Raw genomic sequence first — 7,601 nt, 5'->3', positions numbered from 1 at the left:
CTCATTATTCCGCTGTTACATCCTGTCTTATCCTCCAGAGCTGCACTCACTATTCTGCTGTTACATCCTGTCTTATCCTCCACAGCTGCACTCACTATTCTGCTGTTACATCATGTCTTCTCCTCCAGAGCTGCACTCACTATTCTGCTGTTACATCATGTTTTAAGAGAGAAAACACTCCCAATAGGGAACAAAACACTCCCAATAGGGGACAAAACACTCCCAATAGGGGACAAAACACTCCCAATAGGAGACAAAACACTCCCAATAGGGGACAAAACACTCCCAATAGGGGACAAAACACTCCCAATAGAGGACAAAACACTCCCAATAGGGGACAAAACTCTCCCAATAGGGGACAAAACACTCCCAATAGAGGACAAAACACTCCCAATAGGGGACAAAACACTCCCAATAGGGGACAAAACACTCCCAATAGAGGACAAAACACTCCCAATAGAGGACAAAACACTCCCAATAGGGGACAAAACACTCCCAATAGAGGACAAAACACTCCCAATAGAGGACAAAACTCTCCCAATAGGGGACAAAACACTCCCAATAGGGGACAAAACACTCCCAATAGAGGGGACAAAACACTCCCAATAGAGGGGACAATACATTCCCAATAGAGGGGACAAAACCCTCCCAATAGGAGACAAAACACTCCCAATAGGAGACAAAACACTCCCAATAGGAGACAAAACACTCCCAATAGAGGACAAAACACTCCCAATAGAGGGGACAAAACATTCCCAATAGAGGGGACAAAACCCTCCCAATAGGAGACAAAACCCTCCCAATAGGAGACAAAACACTCCCAATAGGAGACAAAACACTCCCAATAGAGGACAAAACACTCCCAATAGAGGGGACAAAACACTCCCAATAGGGGACAAAACACTCCCAATAGGGGACAATACACTCCCAATAGGGGACAAAACACTCCCAATAGGGGACAAAACACTCCCAATAGGGGACAAAACACTCCCAATAGGGGACAAAACACTCCCAATAGGGGACAAAACACTCCCAATAGGGACAAAACACTCCCAATAGGGGACAAAACACTCCCAATAGGGGACAAAACACTCCCAATAGGGGACAAAACACTCCCAATAGAGGACAAAACACTCCCAATAGGGGACAAAACACTCCCAATAGGGGACAAAACACTCCCAATAGGGGACAAAACACTCCCAATAGGGGACAAAACACTCCCAACAGGAGACAAAACACTCCCAATAGGGGACAAAACACTCCCAATAGGGAACAAAACACTCCCAATAGAGGACAAAACACTCCCAATAGGGCACAAAACACTCCCAATAGGAGACAAAACACTCCCAATAGGGGACAAAACACTCCCAATAGGGGACAAAACACTCCCAATAGGGGACAAAACACTCCCAATAGGGGACAAAACACTCCCAATAGAGGGGACAAAACACTCCCAATAGAGGGGACAAAACACTCCCAATAGGGCACAAAACACTCCCAATAGGAGACAAAACACTCCCAATAGGGGACAAAACACTCCCAATAGGGGACAAAACACTCCCAATAGGGGACAAAACACTCCCAATAGAGGACAAAACACTCCCAATAGGAGACAAAACACTCCCAATAGAGGGGACAAAACACTCCCAATAGGAGACAAAACACTCCCAATAGGGGACAAAACACTCCCAATAGAGGACAAAACACTCCCAATAGGAGACAAAACACTCCCAATAGGGGACAAAACACTCCCAATAGGGGACAAAACACTCCCAATAGGGGACAATACACTCCCAATAGGAGACAAAACACTCCCAATAGAGGACAAAACACTCCCAATAGGAGACAAAACACTCCCAATAGGGGACAAAACACTCCCAATAGGGGACAAAACACTCCCAATAGAGGACAATACACTCCCAATAGGAGACAAAACACTCCCAATAGAGGACAAAACACTCCCAATAGGAGACAAAACACTCCCAATAGGGGACAAAACACTCCCAATAGGGGACAAAACACTCCCAATAGGGAACAAAACACTCCCAATAGAGGACAAAACACTCCCAATAGGGGACAAAACACTCCCAATAGGGGACAAAACACTCCCAATAGGGGACAAAACACTCCCAATAGGGGACAAAACACTCCCAATAGAGGGGACAAAACACTCCCAATAGAGGACAAAACACTCCCAATAATGGACAAAACGCTCCCAATAGGGGACAAAACACTCCCAATAGAGGACAAAACACTCCCAATAGGGGACAAAACCCTCCCAATAGGAGACAAAACCCTCCCAATAGGAGACAAAACACTCCCAATAGGGGACAAAACACTCCCAATAGAGGGGACAAAACACTCCCAATAGGGGACAAAACACTCCCAGTAGGGGACAAAACACTCCCAATAGGGGACAAAACACTCCCAATAGAGGACAAAACACTCCCAATAGGAGACAAAACACTCCCAGTAGGGGACAAAACACTCCCAGTAGGGGACAAAACACTCCCAGTAGGGGACAAAACACTCCCAATAGGGGACAAAACACTCCCAATAGGGGACAAAACACTCCCAATAGAGGACAAAACACTCCCAATAGGAGACAAAACACTCCCAATAGAGGGGACAAAACACTCCCAATAGAGGACAAAACACTCCCAATAGGAGACAAAACACTCCCAATAGGAGACAAAACACTCCCAATAGGGAACAAAACACTCCCAATAGAGGACAAAACACTCCCAATAGAGGACAAAACACTCCCAATAGGGGACAAAACACTCCCAATAGAGACCAAAACACTCCCAATAGGGGACAAAACACTCCCAATAGAGCACAAAACACTCCCAATAGAGCACAAAACACTCCCAATAGGGGACAAAACACTCCCAATAGAGGACAAAACACTCCCAATAGAGGGGACAAAACACTCCCAATAGGGGACAAAACACTCCCAATAGGGGACAATACACTCCCAATAGGGGACAAAACACTCCCAATAGGGGACAAAACACTCCCAATAGGGGACAAAACACTCCCAATAGGGGACAAAACACTCCCAATAGGGGACAAAACACTCCCAATAGGGGACAAAACACTCCCAATAGGGACAAAACACTCCCAATAGAGGACAAAACACTCCCAATAGGGGACAAAACACTCCCAATAGGGGACAAAACACTCCCAATAGGGGACAAAACACTCCCAATAGAGGACAAAACACTCCCAATAGGAGACAAAACACTCCCAATAGGGGACAAAACACTCCCAATAGGGGACAAAACACTCCCAATAGGGGACAAAACACTCCCAACAGGAGACAAAACACTCCCAACAGGAGACAAAACACTCCCAACAGGAGACAAAACACTCCCAACAGGAGACAAAACACTCCCAATAGGGGACAAAACACTCCCAATAGGGGACAAAACACTCCCAATAGGAGACAAAACACTCCCAATAGGGGACAAAACACTCCCAATAGAGGACAAAACACTCCCAATAGGGCACAAAACACTCCCAATAGGAGACAAAACACTCCCAATAGGGGAGAAAACACTCCCAATAGGGGACAAAACACTCCCAATAGGGGACAAAACACTCCCAATAGGGGAAAAAACACCCCCAATAGAGGACAAAACACTCCCAATAGAGGACAAAACACTCCCAATAGGGGACAAAACACTCCCAATAGAGGACAAAACACTCCCAATAGAGGGGACAAAACACTCCCAATAGAGGGGACAAAACACTCCCAATAGGGCACAAAACACTCCCAATAGGAGACAAAACACTCCCAATAGGGGACAAAACACTCCCAATAGGGGACAAAACACTCCCAATAGGGGACAAAACACTCCCAATAGAGGACAAAACACTCCCAATAGGAGACAAAACACTCCCAATAGGGGACAAAACACTCCCAATAGGAGACAAAACACTCCCAATAGAGGACAAAACACTCCCAATAGGGGACAAAACACTCCCAATAGGGGACAAAACACTCCCAATAGGGGACAAAACACTCCCAATAGGGAACAAAACACTCCCAATAGAGGACAAAACACTCCCAATAGGGGACAAAACACTCCCAATAGGGGACAAAACACTCCCAATAGGGGACAAAACACTCCCAATAGGGGACAAAACACTCCCAATAGGGGACAAAACACTCCCAATAGAGGGGACAAAACACTCCCAATAGGAGACAAAACACTCCCAATAGAGGACAAAACACTCCCAATAGGGGACAAAACCCTCCCAATAGGAGACAAAACCCTCCCAATAGGAGACAAAACACTCCCAATAGGGGACAAAACACTCCCAATAGGGGACAAAACACTCCCAATAGGGGACAAAACACTCCCAATAGGGGACAAAACACTCCCAATAGGAGACAAAACACTCCCAATAGGGGACAAAACACTCCCAGTATGGGACAAAACACTCCCAATAGGGGACAAAACACTCCCAATAGGGGACAAAACACTCCCAATAGAGGACAAAACACTCCCAATAGGAGACAAAACACTCCCAATAGAGGGGACAAAACACTCCCAATAGGAGACAAAGCACTCCCAATAGAGGACAAAACACTCCCAATAGGGGACAAAACACTCCCAATAGGGAACAAAACACTCCCAATAGAGGACAAAACACTCCCAATAGGGGACAAAACACTCCCAATAGGGGACAAAACACTCCCAATAGAGACCAAAACACTCCCAATAGGGGACAAAACACTCCCAATAGAGCACAAAACACTCCCAATAGGGGACAAAACACTCCCAATAGAGGACAAAACACTCCCAATAATGGACAAAACACTCCCAATAGGAGACAAAACACTCCCAATAGGACACAAAACACTCCCAATAGAGACCAAAACACTCCCAATAGGGGACAAAACACTCCCAATAGAGGACAAAACACTCCCAATAGAGGAAAAAAACACTCCCAATAGGAGACAAAACACTCCCAATAGAGGACAAAACACTCCCAATAGAGGACAAAACACTCCCAATAGAGCACAAAACACTCCCAATAGAGGACAAAACACTCCCAATAGGGGACAAAACACTCCCAATAGAGGACAAAACACTCCCAATAGGGGACAAAACACTCCCAATAGGGGACAAAACACTCCCAATAGAGTACAAAACACTCCCAATAGAGGGGACAAAACACTCCCAATAGGGGACAAAACACTCCCAATAGAAGGACAAAACACTCCCAATAGAGGACAAAACAATCCCAATAGAGGGGACAAAACACCCCCAATAGGGGACAAAACACTCCCAATAGAGGGGACAAAACACTCCCAATAGGGGACAAAACACTCCCAATAGAGGGGACAAAACACTCCCAATAGGGGACAAAACACTCCCAATAGAGGGGACAAAACACTCCCAATAGGGGACAAAACACTCCCAATAGAGGGGACAAAACACTCCCAATAGAGGGGACAAAACACTACTAATAGAGGATAAAACACTCCCAATAGAGGATAAAACACTCCCAATAGAGGAAAAAACACTCCGAATAGGAGACAAAACACTCCCAATAGAGGACAAAACACTCCCAATAGGAGACAAAACACTCCCAATAGAGGACAAAACACTCCGAATAGGGGACAAAACACTCCCAATAGGAGACAAAACACTCCCAATAGGGGACAAAACACTCCCAATAGAGGGGACAAAACACCCCCAATAGAGGATAAAACACTCCCAATAGAGGACAAAACACTCCGAATAGGGGACAAAACACTCCCAATAGGAGACAAAACACTCCCAATAGGAGACAAAACACTCCCAATAGGGGACAAAACACTCCCAATAGAGGGGACAAAACACTCCCAATAGAAGACAAAACACTCCCAATAGAGGACAAAACACTCCCAATAGGGGACAAAACACTCCCAATAGAGGGGACAAAACACTCCCAATAGGGGACAAAACACTCCCAATAGGGGACAAAACACTCCCAATAGGGGGACAAAACACTCCCAATAGGGGACAAAACACTCCCAATAGAGGACAAAACACTCCCCATAGAGGACAAAACACTCCCAATAGAGGGGACAAAACACTCCCAATAGAGGGGACAAAACACTCCCAATAGAGGACAAAACACTCCCAATAGGGGACAAAACACTCCCAATAGGGGACAAAACACTCCCAATAGGGAACAAAACACTCCAAATAGGGGACAAAACACTCCCAATAGGGGACAAAACACTCCCAATAGAGGACAAAACACTCCCAATAGGGGACAAAACACTCCCAATAGAGGACAAAACACTCCCAATAGGGGACAAAACACTCCCAATAGAGGACAAAACACTCCCAATAGGGGACAAAACACTCCCAATAGGGGACAAAACACTCCCAATAGGGGACAAAACACTCCCAATAGGGGACAAAACACTCCCAATAGGGGACAAAACACTCCCAATAGGGGACAAAACACTCCCAATAGAGCACAAAACACTCCCAATAGGGGACAAAACACTCCCAATAGGGGACAAAACACTCCCAATAGGGGACAAAACCCTCCCAATAGGAGACAAAACACTCCCAATAGGAGACAAAACACTCCCATTAGGGGACAAAACACTCCCAATAGGGGACAAAACACTCCCAATAGAGGACAAAACACTCCCAATAGGGGACAAAACACTCCCAATAGAGGGGACAAAACACTCCCAATAGGAGACAAAGCACTCCCAATAGAGGGGACAAAACACTCCCAATAGGGGACAAAACACTCCCAATAGGGGACAAAACACTCCCAATAAGGGACAAAACACTCCCAATAGAGGACAAAACACTCCCAATAGGAGACAAAGCACTCCCAATAGGGGACAAAACACTCCCAATAGGAGACAAAGCACTCCCAATAGGGGACAAAACACTCCCAATAGAGCACAAAACACTCCCAATAAGGGACAAAACACTCCCAATAGAGGACAAAACACTCCCAATAGGAGACAAAGCACTCCCAATAAGGGACAAAACACTCCCAATAGAGGACAAAACACTCCCAATAGGGGACAAAACACTCCCAATAGAGGGGACAAAACACTCCCAATAGGAGACAAAGCACTCCCAATAGAGGACAAAACACTCCCAATAGGGGACAAAACACTCCCAATAGGGGACAAAACACTCCCAATAGGGGACAAAACACTCCCAATAGAGGACAAAACACTCCCAATAGAGGGGACAAAACACTCCCAATAGGGGACAAAACACTACCAATAGAGCACAAAACACTCCCAATAGGGGACAAAACACTCCCAATAGAGGACAAAACACTCCCAATAATGGACAAAACACTCCCAATAGGAGACAAAACACTCCCAATAGAGACCAAAACACTCCCAATAGGTGACAAAACACTCCCAATAGAGGACAAAACACTCCCAATAGGAGACAAAACACTCCCAATAGGGGACAAAACACTCCAAATAGGGGACAAAACACTCCCAATAGAGGACAAAACACTCCCTATAGGAGACAAAACACTCCCAATAGGGGACAAAACACTTCAAATAGGGGACAAAACACTCCCAATAGGAGACAAAACACTCCCAA

Source organism: Hyla sarda, unplaced genomic scaffold, assembly GCF_029499605.1.
Source record: "Hyla sarda isolate aHylSar1 unplaced genomic scaffold, aHylSar1.hap1 scaffold_36, whole genome shotgun sequence".
NCBI classification, from domain to species: Eukaryota; Metazoa; Chordata; class Amphibia; order Anura; family Hylidae; genus Hyla; species Hyla sarda.
This window is presented reverse-complemented; position numbering follows the sequence as displayed.